Raw genomic sequence first — 16,994 nt, forward strand, 5'->3', positions numbered from 1 at the left:
TATCTCTGCACTAACAATACGTCACAGATCTCTTCTGGATGTGAGAAAAGCTTACATGCCTTCACATTCCTAGCTTTTATGAGAAATTACCACAGGGCAAAGAGCAATGCCTGAGAATGCCACTCAGCTTGTACCGATCGGTAAAAACACCTCTGCTGAGGATTTTTGATCACTACTAAACTGATATGAGGCACTGCAGAGATAATAAATGAGACAGACTATTTATTCAAGCCATTATTTCTCCAAGAATTTTAAAGTCAGTCTCCTATCATGTGAAATTTAGATGGTTAATAAACCAGCTCCTGTATAATTCCTAAAGTAATCCAATGAACAAAAATTCAGTAGTTGAAAAACAAGGATGTTAAGCACTCTACAAACACATAAATTACTGACAGGAAAATTTCAAGCTACTAGAATTTCAATCAATAAAAGATTCTCTTCAGCTAAAGAAAAGTTATTTTAATGTTACAAAAATATCTATGGGTAATATTTGCTCTTCCTTCAAGTCAGTTATACTCTGAATCTCTAGCAGGATTTCCTTCTTGATTTTTCACAGTTCAACCCAGAAGAGCAAGTTGAATCCTGACTGGATTTTCTAGTGCATTTGTAATGAGTTTCACCTTTAGTCTAATCTCATTTACTCTTATCCACAGGGTTCAGAAAATGCCCTGCAAATTGTAGGCAAAAACTGACAGAAAGCCACTAGTTATGTCCAGAATAGTACTGCTCCTTGCGAGCTTCTTGCAAATGCAGATAGCCAAAACCAGGAAGACTTTTGCAGGCGAAAAGGTGGCAGGAAGTTAAACACCTGGCCTGTTTTCCAAAACGGTCTGTTTTTTTTCCAATCCATGTAAAAGGTTTAAAAAACAAGCATATCACTCATTAACTTGATTACATGGCACAGATGGACTGTTTTTTCAGTTCTTTGGTTGATTTTTTTTTTTGTTTTGTTTTGCCTCTTGTGTTTCATACAGTATTTGAGCAGGACAGCTGGATAAATTGATGGATTTTGCATGATTTTGTCTTGGTGTGACATAATCAGAAATTGAATATCTCTCAAAGCACCAGTGTTTAGATAATAAACTGTACTTAGAGAATCAGTGTAGTGAGGACAGAAAGGCTCCTTTAAAAAAGGGATATAACTAATTATTTGCATGTTAAAGCCTTCACAGAAATAGCTATCATTTCACAAAATAGAAATCCATCACCAACATCTTCCAAGAGCAGCTAAAATAAATCTTTACCTCTGTAAATCTGGATTATGATGATTATCAAGTTACCCGATACGACAACCCTGGAAAACACATCACTTAGCTTAGTTGTTCACTTTTTATGTTTTGTATATAATCAAGCAAAAAGGAGCAAATGGGGTGAAGCAGCTGCAGTAAGAGGGTGGAAATCATTATTCCTCTTTAAACTCCACTAAATTCTTTTCTCTTTCATACTGATAAACCTTGGGACCATTCCACCAGCTACTGTGACCTTCTACATCCTTGCAACTAGCAACACAATCTGTCAGATGTGCAGGTATTATTATCTCTTGCAAACCCAGAGAAATGATACATTTTCATGCTCTCAGCTTTGTTTAGAAACTACACTGGTATACAGAGACTACATATTCTGGTCATCCAGATAGACAAAATATAACGGCACAGAGAGGGTTTGGTGGGGAATTCCCAGTGCAGAAACAGATACGGACTGTTTCAGCTGTGAGCATAAGCTACACCACCTACTTTCTGGGAAGCTCTAGTTTCTGCTGATTGAAACAACCAGCAAAGGACTGCACTGCTGACTCAAAGCCACTGGAGTCATGGGCCAGTGCAGTCACCTGTGTTGGTGGTGATTTAGAAGCAGGTGTTACAGACCTAGATAAATGGTCTTTATTCTCCTGATTGACTTGCCAAGGCAAGGTTTTCTACAGGCTGCTGCTCAAGCTAGAAATTTGGCTCTTTTGCACTAGGTCAAGTTTGTTCTGGTCCTTTTTCTCCCTTATGTCTGGTTTTAAGTCTCAGAGGTACAGAAAAGCAGTATTGTGGAAGAGATGTCAAAGGAGGGCAGCAAATGTGCCTTATGGCTTCAGGAGGGACAGTCAGAAGACTGGTGGAACTTAATGTTGCAAGCAACACAGGAAACAGGACAGCCAGTGACAGTAATCAAAGGAAGGTTTAAAGATAAACGTGAATGTTCTTAATGGCAGAAGTCTACGAAAAATAGCCAAAAAAAGCAGGATTCATACCAAATGCCAAGGTAAAATTCCTGTAACTGGGAGAACTCCAGTGATGAAAAGTCTGCTTCTGAAGAGCAACATCAGCAAAGGCATTCAAGACAGAAAAACATAGATAAAAGAAACTATAGCATTTTCAGGAAGGACTTTCCCCTTCTTAGAACCTTTATTTTCTTACTCTTCCCCTACAGATGGGAAAATGTAACAAGAAGAGGAATTTATCATTAGTCCTAAATTAGATGTCAGATAAAATGGAGATTATTTTTGACAATTTGGAAAAAATATAAATTAGTGTGATGGACACTATGTCTCTCAGTTCTTTATGTGTCAAATGACTGAGCCTTATTACAAATCTGCTGAACCCAGTTCATTCATTTTATTCACTAAAAATGCAGAAAAAATTATTATTTTTCTCCCTTTCACAATGGCTAATGAGGTTCATGTCAGTTATCAGACAATCTGCTTAGTGACCGCCCAAGAGAGTAATTTCTGCAGAGTCCAATACTTTTGTATGCTTTTGACATTACCATTTGTGCCACCATTACTATTTCCCTTTTTGTTTTCCCCACTAGAACACTGTTCCTACATAAGGTAAAGGAAAACTGCCCTGAAGTGCATACCTATAATCCTGCTTGCTTTTCCCAGAACCAGAATATTAGTCCCCTGTGTAATTTCCTCTCTGAGGGAACCACTCACTCCCTTTCAAACTTTTTTTTCGCTTATCACAGAACTATCATACCACTGCAAATAATTGCCTCTCAGAAAAGTCATGGTCAACAAACGTTCATTTGCCAGGAGAACCAGTGATAAATGTCATTAACTTAGAAAATGCCTGACACTTTGGCCAAACAACCTGACAACAACTATGATCTGGAACCATAACAGATGTATGCCAGAAGTTCATAAAGTGAACAGTATGGAAAAAGATCTATGCCACAATAAAAGCAGGATAAATGCCTTAATCATTAAAATGCATCAAGCTTTCTATGGAACGTATTACTACAGTAACATTCCTTCCAGGAAGAGAAAAGCACTGACACTCCAGCGTCTTCTTTTCAGGGAATATGTTTACGCTGTTGTCAGTTCATTTAGTTCCTTCAGTTTTGTCTTCCTGGAAAAAAAGGATACTTTTCCAAGTATCTTAGTTCAACAACACAGTTGAATATGTCTGAAAAATCCTTTCCACATTGTCTGCCGTGTTAGCCAGCCACACTGTAGCTCAGTTGGGATCCTGAATTTCAGGTTGATAAACCTTCCTGCAGTTTCTACCCAAAACTATCTTTTATTCCAGGTTCATAAGCATTAGTGACTCAACACACAAATTTCAGTGATGTAAGGAAGTAAACTTTTTTGTCCAGTTTTACACCAAGAGCCTTTGTACCACCCAATGACCAGTTACTTTCTCTGAAAAAGGATTTTTTGAATTAGGAAGTAAAACTCTCTACTAATAATGAGTTTAAAAACTTGCTTTAAATGTAATATATGTTGTTCTTCCTATGTCATATTGATATTCCATTTCTTCTCTTTTTACTTTAAATGATAGTTACTAAGTACACTAAATATACTCGAACCAGAACTGTCCTGGTTCAAGATGCCTTCATAACCCATAACAACCAACAAGCTGAAATGCTGCATCTTCCGTCAATGAGAAAAATACTCCCGCTAATGACAAACTCTATGGATAAGTTTCATATTTTGTACAAAATCTTCAGCCATTTCTTGTTGCCAATTATCCCTAAGAAAACAGTCTGTATTTCAATGAATCAAGTCCATTTAAATGAACAGGTAAATATCTCAATGGTAGTAGGTTATAACACTGTAAATCCTTCTTTATGAAAGGCTCCATTTATTCACCTCTGATGGGTTACTTAAACTGTTAATATTTACTAGGGGATGTCCTAGAGGACAAAAGAGGTGGCTTTTCTGGAAAAGTCATCCTGAACAAACTATGTAACTGTGCATTTGTCTGTAGCACACCTAAACCACCGAGCACCATATTATTTAAGTTATGATAATCATCCTGTTATTCCTGTAACAGGAGATGTTTTAGCCCCTTGTTTCAGAAATTCTGGCAGTTGTTATGCTATATCTTATCACAGTTTCTCCCAACATGGAATTTCATGATTACAAATAATTTTGATTTTTTTCCTTAAATATAAATCGCTGTATCTATGTCTAAATTTCAGTGTGTTCTACAGAAACAAGTTGCCAAGTCTGCAGAAAATTACAAAAGCGTCTGTATGCTACTTTAACATTTCCTGCCACTATACAAACATTTCCTTCCAATTTACAATGTGCATATGACAAACAGAATCCATTCCAAGAAATTCTGTTTTCAGCTGGTTCCTTCTCCCTCCTTTTCTCATTACTATAATGGGCCATGAAAAGACAATTTAGACAGCCTGGTTTCCAGGGTAAAGATATTTTATTAGGGCTTGAAGATCAATATCCTCTATAGAAAGCAGGTAACAAGAAACTTGTGAACAAAAATACTCTGAAAAGTGGTACGCATGCTGTGGAGGAGTGCGATGTAACATGAGAGACAGTTAATGTTGCAGTTCTCCCATGTTTCTGAGATGATGTCCAAATTTCAGTATAGACTTAAATTGTATGACAATTTCTGCTAATAAAAATATTATGCAAATCATCTGTCTGTCCTACTTAATTATGCTTAATTTAGGCACCCCTTTAGAAGACTTCAATTGTTAATTTACACAAGTTTTTGCTAGTTTATTTCAAAACCATAATAATTAGGATGGATAAATAGTCATCCTATTGACACTCATGCAACTCTCCAACAAATTCACATCTCAGGGGGATAAGAATTTGATCATTTGTCTAGGATGAACCCTCCTTGAACCAGTGAAGTTAATAGGCCCCACGGAAACTGATTACAATGTGGTTTTATATTTTCAACTAGTTTTCGTAGTCATCAAATTTCATTGAATGGATTTCCACTTACACCACATCAAATTGTATTTCCATATATGACCAAAATGTTCACTGTAGAAAGGCGGTGGGAAGTGGGATAATTTATATTCAAGCTATGCTCTCCCTGCAGAAGAATTTACGTTGACTGGATGGCAAAATGATCCACTACAGCAGTGGCCCTGTTAATCCTAACTCCAGCAAACATGCATCTTCAAGGTAAACTAGCAGGTTCTTTACCAGTAGCTGACCAATTTCATCATGCAGAATCCATCATGTCTGTTCCTGCTATAAACACAGCTAATACAAATGACAAAAATACCTAAATTATTTCATTCCAGTGAAGGTGTAACTCCATGGCCTCATATTCTTTTCCCAGCTTTTGTTTAGACTTTATCTAGCATGACAGATGCCTTCTCTGAAGAGGTAGATGAGGTGGTATAATGTGGTTTAAGATGCCAACTTTACACCCTTTATGTACACAAAGTTATTTCCTCATCCCTCATGGCCATGGTACGGGCATCTCACACCAATCTTTCTTAGAAGACCTGTTCTTACAAGAATTTGTCTCCCTGCCCTCTCTTGACAGTTTCAAACAAACTTGACTGTAACAGAAATCAAGTGCACTTCAATGCTACAGATGAATGCAGGAATTAATTTGCTTATGTTTTGACTAGCTTCTTATAAAGACTATTTATTAACCTAAATCAAACGAAGAGTATTTATGTGGCCCAATATTGCCCCAGTTGAAATCCACGGAAAAATACCCACTAAATTTCATGGACTAAATATAGCAGGCCTCCACTGAATATATTCACATGCACGTATGTTTCCAGTTAAGCCTAATATTTGCTCATAGAATCACAGAATACTAGGTTGGAAGGGACCTCAGGGATCATGTAGTCCAACCTTTCAAGGTAAAAATATAGTTTAAATTATGTGGCCCAGCACCTTGTCAAGTTGAGTCTTAAAACTGTCCAACGTAGGGGAACCCATCACTTCCCTTGGGAGATTATTCCAACATCTAATTGTCTTCATGGTGAAAAATTTTCTTCTGGAGTCCAACTGGAATCTCCCCAGGAGTAACTTGTACCCATTATCCCTTGTCTTTTCCGTGTGACTCCTTGTAAAAAGGGAATCTCCATCTTCTTGGTAGCCACCCTGTAGCCACGTACTGGTACATGGTAAAAAGGTCTCCCCTAAGCCTTCTTTTCCCAAGGCTGAACAAAATCAGTTTTCTCAGCCTTTCTTCATATGTGATTCTTTTCCATGTAGTGATTTGCCCAAGTACTGATTGTAAGGAATAGGTAACATTAATAAACACTCAACCTGAGTCCCAACATCTAGACTGCAACAAAACCCTAAAACTAAATTACAGTATTAATACTCATCTGGTGCCACATGTTTTGATTTACATTAGATTCAGATGTTCATCAGCCTGAGGGTTCTCAAGGCCTGAGGAAAGCTGGCAACGTTCCTGCGCATATTTTTTTCTTGTTTGTGAAAACTTGTGGGAACCAAATATTTCAGGACCCTTGTGTGCATTTGCAGAGTGCTCTCAATGTATAGCTGATCACTATTTTGCACTTTTGGAGCCTGGGTGGATGACTGTGACTAAACACAAAGCTCATGGCTTCAACACAGTCCTAAAGATTAATTTATGTACTTTACTCTACTGAACAAAGCAGGATAAATCACAGACAGATGCTCTCATTTATATGCAAAGACACTGCAATACACAAGGAAGATCATCTGAAAATGCACTCAGCCCATCAAAACAAAGATCCAAAACACAGAGACCACTGACCTCCATTTCGCTTTACCTGAAAAAAATATGATCACAGGCAATCTAATCTACCTGTATACACCAGGATTTTCTCAGCTTTTAACCTGGGTTTGAGCAGCCATGTAGCACTATTTCAAATCAAGATTTCTTCAATACACAAACTCCAGTTCTACCAGAGTTCTTTTAGGCAAAAGTTTGGGGGGCCATAAGATAAAGGTCTCAGATGAAAATAGGATGACTTGCTCTTCATCCAAAATCCAAACCCACTTGTCTACTGCAACTTTGAAAAGAGTTTCTGGTTTAGGGAAGGTTTTTCACATAGCTCTGCAATTCTTTATTTTTCTTTGAATTTGAAATACTAGGAGTACTTGAGAAAGACTGTAACCACAACACTGTAAAAGAAAAAACTCTTTTGCCACAAAAGCCTGCTATTTTAGCAATTTGTTTGTTTGTTTGTTTGCCTCTTTGTTTGTTTATTTTTAGCCCAACTTCTTGGGTAAAGAGATGAGAAATATTATGTGAATATTCAAATTTCTCCTCTCACAGAATTATAACCAATTTAAAATACTCAATTATTCACTTATGCTTTTTCTACTTCACTAAGTTCTTACACTGACATTGTACAGAATATAAGGGGTCAAACCAGCTACTTGTTTTTAAATAAAATGTCATTCTATATTTTGTCAACTGTGTAAAATGTCAATTCTATATTTAGATTGAATAAAACAGTAGCGTGAGATCTGTCCACTGACTTGATGAAAACTCACAGAGAAGATAGTCTTCATTTACAAGCATGACAGAATATGTCTCTAAATGTTTAAGTATTAGCATTTACTCCTGCTGTAGATAAATCAGAGAAACAGCAAGTTAGCATATAATAGATTATAAATCTGAGTTATTTCAAAGATGTATTTTGCATTAGAGCCAAAATGTATATCCTGAACATCCTAAGACAAACATTCATTATACTATCTACGAAACATGAGAGAGCAGTGATCCAAGAGCAGCACATTTTTGTTAAATCTTTAACAGCAGTGTGTGAAAGTGATAGCAAGCCTTTGCAAAGTGGATTGTATTACCCAGACTTGATCCAAGGACTGTTTACACCCTGCCCTCTACAATGGATCTTTGAACGCAACCTTAACACAAATCAAAAAATCCTTTTAAGCCATCTGGTCAATCACATGGCATCAGGCTTCACAAGGAGAGTGAAAAAACTTCTGGTCTTCCAAGAAGATGAGATCCCTTATCCCTTTTTGCTCAATGAGTTGAGGATATTCATTCAACTATGAGGCTGGAGAGAGAATGGATTATCATCTCCAGGTGATCTTGCTTGACTTTGTTAGCTTGGCTTCCTTAAAATGAGAGAGGATAATGCACAAAAGACTGTCCCATCCTGCAATCATACACCTGAAAGCAGTTATTTGCCAAATACGATGAAAACTGGTTTTCCTACATAAGAGGAAATATCGGTTCCTATTATTCCTACATATGGGTGTCTCACCCTGCCAAACAGAGTAGCACCATAGCATTCAAACTGCAAAACCAATCAAACAAAAAAGCCACCACCCAAACTTACAGCAAATGAAAATCACTGACTTTTTCCCAAACACAGTGACTAGCTGGCCAGTTTGCCATAGCAATCTAAAGGCTCATTCATTAAACAAGATTGCGCAAAGCTACCATTCTTGTTTTATGAGTATATTGACCAGCAAATGTTAGTCTTCTGCCAGTGGAAAAATCTCTCATTTTTAAAGAAATATTTGAAGTGAAAATAAAGCTGGTTCACTTTTTCCACAGAGCTGTGAAAATGAAAGTCTTTGCCAGGTGAGCTGAGGGTAAGTATTTGTTTGAATAGCTCTATTAAAAATTACAAAACAAAATGTGCAACTGAGGTGCCTAAAGTCATACTTTGGCACTTAAATAAGCCAGCCAGCTTACAGCAATGTATATCAACCCAGTGCTTCCCTTCAGTGAAACAGTTGTTTCTGCTCACCATTTGGGAAACTGAGATACTTAGATCAATGCCTGGATATGACTTGGGATGCTTGACCTTAAGCACCCCAGTAATTTTAATTTCAGAGATGTACAGTGACATCTGTGGCTGCAGTTTCTGCCATGTCCCTGCCATTGATCCACACTGCTAATGCTGTTGGCACCACGCAGTGTTTTCCAGCCTTATTGCTTAACTCAGGCCTGAGGTGGCTGCACTCCACCTACACTCTATTTTCTAAGTATCAACTCATTTCTAACCACCTTACAGACAGAACCTTGACTACTGTCGCAGAAACCAGCAGGAGCCAGGAGGACCTCTGGCTGGTTTATGGGAACGTGATCCCAGATGCCCAGTTAAAAAATATGCAGATATATGAAAAAAATAAGAGATTATTTTGCCTTTAGGTAGTTCTCCTTTATGTTTCCGAGTATCTTACAAAATGGTCAATATAATATGGGCCTCTGTCTAGTTCATAGCAGACTGGATGGGCATTACTGAATGGTAAGGATTTGGCCCTCTAACACTGAGCAGGAATACAGAGATTAAACAGGCTGTTGAAACAGAAAATTCTACTTTCTTCCTCAGTGCTTTAGGGACTGTTACTTCGACAGCCGTAATGCAAAAGTTTATGCTACCATAATTCCCACTGCCTCTTCTGTGGCTAAGCAGAACATTCCACCTCCAGGGCTCTCAGATATGTACCCTTCAAACCTACTTGATTTAAAAAATCCCAACATTTAAAAACTGTACTAATGCTGAGAATATAATTGCACCCTTAAAAGCTAATGAATGCTACAAAAATCAAAAACTGGCCACTTTTACACTGACTTGCTCTTCTTCATCTTGCCAAAGAGAAGGCACAAAGCAGGTGGAAAATGAGCATACATATTATTGCTCATGTTTCTAATTACAAGAACTGTATTGTGCAATGAAATGTCTTGTAACAGAGCGAGAAGCAAATTCTATAAAGTGCTATCATCTGTTGAGTCACACTGCTCCCAGAATGCATTAACTGTAGTCCTCAGTATGAGATTCGACAAATAACATGAACGTGAAGCCTGGTCAAAAGGTAATTGCACTGCTTTAACCCTGCACAAATCCAAAGGCTCATCTTAGATTAAAAGCTGTACACCCCAGCACATTATATCCAAAACACACTATTTATATAGCACGTAGGAAGTCAGTATTCGTAACAGGAGAGGTACAGGATTCAGATAGAAGACTGTTCACTGATTTCAGCCAAGTTTTGTGTGCAATAAAGAGGATGAGCCAAAGAGGAGTAAAACCCAACAAGAATATTTTAATACTATTTCTTTCAGCTCCAACAACTTTTTAATATAGTTTTATGTAGCCCTCTTTTTTTTTTTTTTTTTTTTTTTTTCTCATATGGCCATGGTTAAACAGCTCAGCCTGTCCTTCGGTTTCAAGAGCAAAGCCAAATCTTTGGCTTGGCTTTACCTTCAAACTTTGGAGAAAAACAAGGGCAATCTGAATTAAAAATAAAAACAGTAGTTCCACCCCACTTTTATCTCTGTTTTCAAAAAGAAATAGTTCTCTGCAGCTTAGATAATGCTAAATATTGTGTGATAGAGAAACATCCCCGTGCTTTTGAAGAATGAAAGACCTCCTATCGTATTGAAAATCCTAGGCCACAATTTCTGCTCCTGTAAACTGGAACTATTCCACTGCATACAGTAGGCATCACCAAGAGAAAAACTGGTCCCTAGCATATCCAGAACAATTTTAAATGCTTCTTAGATTATGCATAGTAGCAAAGTCAAAGACTTTTTGAACCAGTAAAATTACAGTTTTAAAGTGTGACTAATGATCCTCAATCCTTTACAAACCATGGTTAATTTAAGTGCTCAGAAGATTATTAGTTTTAACTGTTTATCGTACCACACAAATGACCTGTATCAATGCAATAACCTTGCATAAGTACTTCCCAACAATCCATTGTTTGTGAGACTACAGAACAGGTTTCAGAAAGTGTTATTGTTCAAAGTGTTTGCTTAGCTTGTTTCCCACAAGTATTTTCAGCCCTTTCAGACCTGCTCCCATCCTGTCTCCCCACACACACATGCACTTCTGCCTCAGGCCTCACTAATTTTGAAGCTCTCTACGACCAACAGATAAAATCCAAAGGACTATTTTTGGCAGAACAGTTCAAATAAAACAGATTCTAAATATTTAACTTTTCCAGATAATAAGCATCAGTGGAATCAGCAATGTTAGCATTCAGTCACCTAATAAGGAAACGTTTTTATTATCGCTTGTGTGAAGACCGTTCTGTTATTCTTTTACATATTATACATGTATGCTTTGTTTTCTTTTTAATTTGGGAAGAGTAAAGGTTGTTTGGTGGCTTGAAAATAACGCAAAAGGAAGCTCAGTGCATGATGCTCCCAGGAGGTTGTGAAGCTGTTGCAACTGGAGCTGTTGTTGATTAAATCTGTCTATTGTTATAAAGCATTCTGGGCCAAACCAATCAACCACTGGCATAATTAATGAAGTCCACAAGGGCCTTTAGTGGGACTTGTTTTCATCAATCAGAAGGAACAAACACAGGCTAAAGAAGAGTGGAAAAGCCTGTGTATTTGTAAACCTGCTTGCCTTGGGTCATGCTTGTGAATAACTACACAAGTACCACTGAATACTAGAAATTTTGCCTCATATATGTAGGCTCATTTTGATAAAGATAACATGGAGGTGAAGACACGGGCTCTTCCTTGCATCAAAGTCATTGGCACCCTCTTTTTGCTTGTGTTCTTCATATATATTTATTGCAATCATGCAAGGGCAAGTGCAATTTCCAGAAAGAAGGGAAGGAATCTTTGAAGTTGTCAATCAGTTGCAAGGAAAAAGTGAAAATCCAATGTCAGGATTTACATGACTGAAACAAAGAAAATAACAAAACAAAAGGCAGGAAGTCTAGATGCAAAATTGAAACTGAGAGAACGGTTTAGGTTGTACATTTTCATTTAGAGAAATGCAACTATTTCAACTGGTTGGTACAACATCTTTTTCTTTACTTCCACCTCCTATACTACGTAAGTCTGTAAAGCTCCTTATTGTATTCAATAGTCCTGTACTAGACACTATCTCAACCATCTCTCTGCTGAAACTTTTGCTTCTGCTTGAATTGATCTGCCCAGACTGCAGCAGCCCTCCCAGCAGCAGAGCCAGGGTTAGAGCCCTGGAGTTCCTGGCTAACTGCCCCAAATGTAAGCAATGAAACCACGCTGTTTCCCTGCACTAGCTGACGTCAGATGCTTTCGCATACAATACTTCGTAGGCTGCTTAAGTCTCCCCAGTGATATCCTGAGGAAGTAAAATTGGCACAGAATATAGGCCAAGACTCTGAACACTGATCATTCAGACTAACAGTGTTGATGCTATGACACATGCATTGAGTTTTATTTGAAAAATACAGATGAACTTCCATGAAAAACTCACAGCTTTGACTACAGAAATATTCTTCCTTAGAAAAGCACTGGATTAATGCCAAAAAGATACTTTACTAGCTTTAGGATCAAACACCTAGTTGCCCCTGCAGTTTGGTATCCTGCAGCATGGATACCACAACTGGACATGGTATCCCTGAAATGGTCTCTGAAATCCTACATAGGTAGGTAATGGCACCTTTCCACGCTTACTCTATCTAAGAATCAAACACTCTCCTATCCATTGCACTGTTCAACTGGTTGCTCCTAAGAACTATCAGCTTGGTTTTGGAGTCACTGTATTTTCAGAATGCAGCCTGCAAATTTATAGCATGATCTACAGCCTTTATTCCTTGGTTATCCTCTTAAGGCTTCTGGTTTATGCCTTTGGCTGCAATAGTCAAAAAGAGAAGGTGGACAAACAGAGAGATGAGAAATCAGTGTTACAAGAGAAGCCTAAAACAGGAGCATTTGAGATTGAAGAATGATACCTAGGCAAAAATCAAGACATATCCAGTGAAGATCAGCTATTGACAGAAGAGAAAGCAGACTGCAAAGAAAGGACTGGAAACAAAACGGGGAATTCTGTGTGTGCAACCAACAGTGAGGACGATTAATTATGTTAGAGATAACAGTGACTATGATAAAATTGCATAAGACTCCAATAAAAGCAGGTATGAAGAAAGGTGAATAAGCTTAAAGATAGTATTCTGACCCACAAACTTTCTTATTCTATTACATGGGAGACAAAAATCTCCAATTTTTCCTCTAGCTTTGCTGTGGACACGAGATGCTCCATATAAAAGCCACACAGGCTCATTTTGACAAGTGTATTGAAAAGGTAACTGCACCATAACATCCTTGAGGCTAGCACTACGGTTAGTTATGTGACATTATATTCTCAGATATGCATGAAGCTATTCATGACTAGTCAATGCTTCTGAATAGGAATATGCTTCAATGTGCAAAACACATCACTTTATCTGGAGAGACTGAAGTTGTACAGAAAGGTAATAAAGAGAAAATACTTTGTTCACTCTTTCAGCTGGCAATACAAATGGAGTAGCTCAGACGTTGTGCTGATAGCACACCCATTAAAGTCAGGAGGAATTCCAGCTATGCAATAGCAGCAGGATTGGGGTGGACTGTCCTATTATCACTGATCCAGCAGACTGATATACCACATACTAGCTATTTAAAGAAATGACTGTGCACTGTATTTCCAAGAGAGGCAATAACACCATCATCAGTTCTGTACCACTGTCCTATCCCCATTTAGAGGAAAATTAAAAGAAAACTAAAAAAAACCAACCCTCCAGGCCTGATTCCCTTCTCTCCTCATAAGGCTTCCAGTTGCATTACCCTTCTAACTGCAGTGGAGTCACTCCTGTTTACAGTGCTATGAGTAAAACGAGGCTTCATGCCTGCTGAAACTAAACCATTTCCTCCTACAGTCATTTGCTATTATTTTATCAGACTGTTTAGTTTAAAGGGATGAACTACAGGATGTGTGACTACATTCAGAGTCACTGTTTCATACTTCGGATGTTGGTAGGGAAATGGGGAGAAATGACCTTTCAAACCACTGACATTTATACCGATATTTTTGGCTTTGCTGCTTCTCTGTTGTATCAATTTAAACAATCTAAAAATCTTGTTCTAAAAATTAACTGAAATTGCTTTTTAAACCTGATTAGGAAATGTAAGAACACTAAAACTATAAGTCCCCTAACCTAGGTGGGATGTAGCCTTTATTCAGCCAAACAGGAGAGCAATAAGAATAATGATTTTCTCATGTTCAGGCAGTAAGGGCTATTGAGGTTATCGCTTTAGCTACACGGTGGGAGTCTGGGCAAAGTCAGAGAGGACTTCAGTCAAGATCAGAAGATACTTACACTTCTGCTCCCCAAACCAATTAGGTAAGTAAACCAATGGAAAGGGTCCCTACCTCCTTGCCAGCCAGAATAACTGGGCACATTGTTATTGTGAAAGAAGTGTGAACTGCAACATGACAGTGTGTGATGCAACTAATCACACCTCTGCCGCTGTTAAGAGTCTCCATTGAAACGGAGTCTGTGGATGAATTCACTAAATGACAAGTAAACATAATCAGACAGGAACAACCCTTGTCAGCCCTTACATAGATGGGAGTTTGCCTCAATACAAACCTGAAAATTTGGCCTAATGACTGAGGGAGACACTCAACCCTTCATATGATTTGAACCTGAACAGGTCATGCAATCCTGAACTATTTTCTACTTTCTTGCCAAAACTGTATCTCAGCTTTTGGGGGCACAAGAGGTGCTAATTTGACTTTATATACTTCTGCTTCCAGACTAAACAGCAGTCGTTGCCCTGATCTAACTGGGTGCACTGGAAAACAATTCAAGGGCATTACAGTTCACCCACATTTGAGGAATTTATCTATTTGTAATGCATTCTAGTCCAACAAAAACTGCATCTAAGCAGTCATCCAAACCGAGGACAATAAAGGCCCTTTCATTTCAACAAGTTGTCTTCACTCACTGAAGGACAATAAAAGTGGTAAGTTTAAATAATGTTAAGATCTCACTGGAAAACAATGGAACAAGGTAACCCACTGTTTAAGTGGCAGTAATATAAATTTTTTCATAGCTTGTTAAGACTGTAATAGGGTTGGTTGAAAAATTTCATTGTGACTGTCTTTGGTGGAAAACCAGGTCTTTAAATGAAAAGTTGTTTTCCATTCAAAGTGTTTGTTTTTCATAAAAAATTTGATTTTTAATGAGAACAAAACAAACAAACCCCACAAGTTGTTTCTTTGTGTTGAACTTCCCAGAGAACCACAAAATCCAAGAAGCCTACAAGTTTTCTCAGATATCTCTGCGGTTTTAAAAAGGGGAGGCCTTTATATCCTGCATGTATAGTCAGCCTAAGGACTCCAGCCCCTGAAAAAGAAGGAACTAATGAAGTTTCAAAATCAGAGCTCCCACAAGGCATTACAATGACCAACCAAGATTTTGAATTTTGAGCCAAAACTATTCAGCTTTTTGAAGGTGTTGTTGTTGTTTTTTGAGTTTTAACTTGAAAATAGAATTTTTTAGCTGAAAATGCACCTTTTCAAAAAAATTCCCTAAGAAGTCAGGTTTTTCCACAGAAGGCTGCATTTTCAAACAGTTTGGTATATTTAGCTTTGCCCTCTCTTTTCTTCTGTGTTTTGTAACGCATCGAGAGAATTTAAGATCTGAAATTTAATTTACAGCCTTAATCTTATTTAAACATAGATTTATTTGTGGTTGAATGCAGATACTTGGCCTGCAGTTCTTAAACGAAAACAGGTATTAAAAATAGCTTAATGAAAAACAGTGGTCTGTCTCTTCAACCACTGCTTCTTCTCCAGTAACATAGAAATCTAGTGCATCATGGCAACAATAGTTAATGTTATTTCTAAGCAGAGTGCAGGAAAACATAGTGTCTAGGGTTTGTCTGGAACAGTCTGCTATGAGAGAGGACAGAGTATGATGGACAGGGTGGAGTGAAGCAGAAAGCAAGCCAGTAATAATACAATACTTGGGGTACATACAGCATCTTGCAGATGAAAAGATCTCAAAGTGGTTTTATGTACTTTCGCACTGTAATTTGACTAGAACAAGTTCCCTTGTGCCAATTATGACCCTTGGTGTGGCTTTTCATGGAAAGGAGACTCTACACCAGTCCGAAACAGAAAAGCCAGTGTATTGCATTAAGGACAGGCTAGGGGAAAGGAGCCATGGATGACAACATTGACCTGGGGCCTTAACAGTCCATAAAAGCAGACACTGCAGTAAAGGCTTGGACTGAAGCAACAGCTGCATTGCAGACATGTGGCCAATGCACAGGTTTTGGGGTGAATTCCACTCCTCCCACAGAAGTCCCTGTAGGAGCTGAATTTCTCTTGGTTTTGTACCAAATGGAAAATGCTAACATTACTGATGAAGCCTCAAAAACTTCCTGCACCACAAGGCAATTTTTTCAAGAACCAAGGAAAAAGCCAAGAATTTATTGGAAAATAATTAATCAGTGCATGAACTCTAGCACGAGCTGTCAATCTTTTCAGAAAGTTGGTTCAAAGATACATGGTTTGGCAAGAAAGTTGGAAGTCATATGTGATGAAACATCCCATTAAAAATCCCTCCAAATTTAAACCACTGTGACTGCCCATAACCTGATCTACCAGGGAACACCTAGAAATTAATGTCAGAAATGTACGTGTCAGGAAACTAAGGTAAAACATTGACTCCAGCCACCAGGGCTGATTCATGTTACATGGCTACCGATCCTTCCATGGTCTGTATTTCTGTTAACAGCAGTCAAGAGTTTTTGTGCAGAACATGGCCAGATCAAGAATTTGAATTCCACAGTTCACTAAGATATTAACAGTGGAATATTTTGCCATAACTGTTTTTGTCTTTTTTAAAAAACAATTCTTACACAACTATTGGAAAGGTGGACAGTTGGTCATTTGACTTGTTCTCACGGAAGAAAGAGAAAATTGCTTTCCTCAGAACAGTCTAGTCTGTCTTACAAAACCAGAATAATCTTGCCAGAAGAGCTCACTGAATGACTTCGATTAAAACTAAGAGTGAATTAAAATTTTGA

General features: G+C 38.0%; 1 protein-coding gene across 3 annotated transcripts in view; it reads right to left on the bottom strand.

The window, feature by feature from the left end:
- The window catches only part of SMOC2 (SPARC related modular calcium binding 2), a 145,267-nt gene that overhangs the window by 44,039 nt on the left and 84,234 nt on the right, over positions 1-16,994 (bottom strand). The window lies entirely within an intron of this gene.

The sequence above is a fragment of the Leptosomus discolor genome, chromosome 2, assembly GCF_034619465.1.
Source record: "Leptosomus discolor isolate bLepDis1 chromosome 2, bLepDis1.hap2, whole genome shotgun sequence".
NCBI classification, from domain to species: domain Eukaryota; kingdom Metazoa; phylum Chordata; class Aves; order Leptosomiformes; family Leptosomidae; genus Leptosomus; species Leptosomus discolor.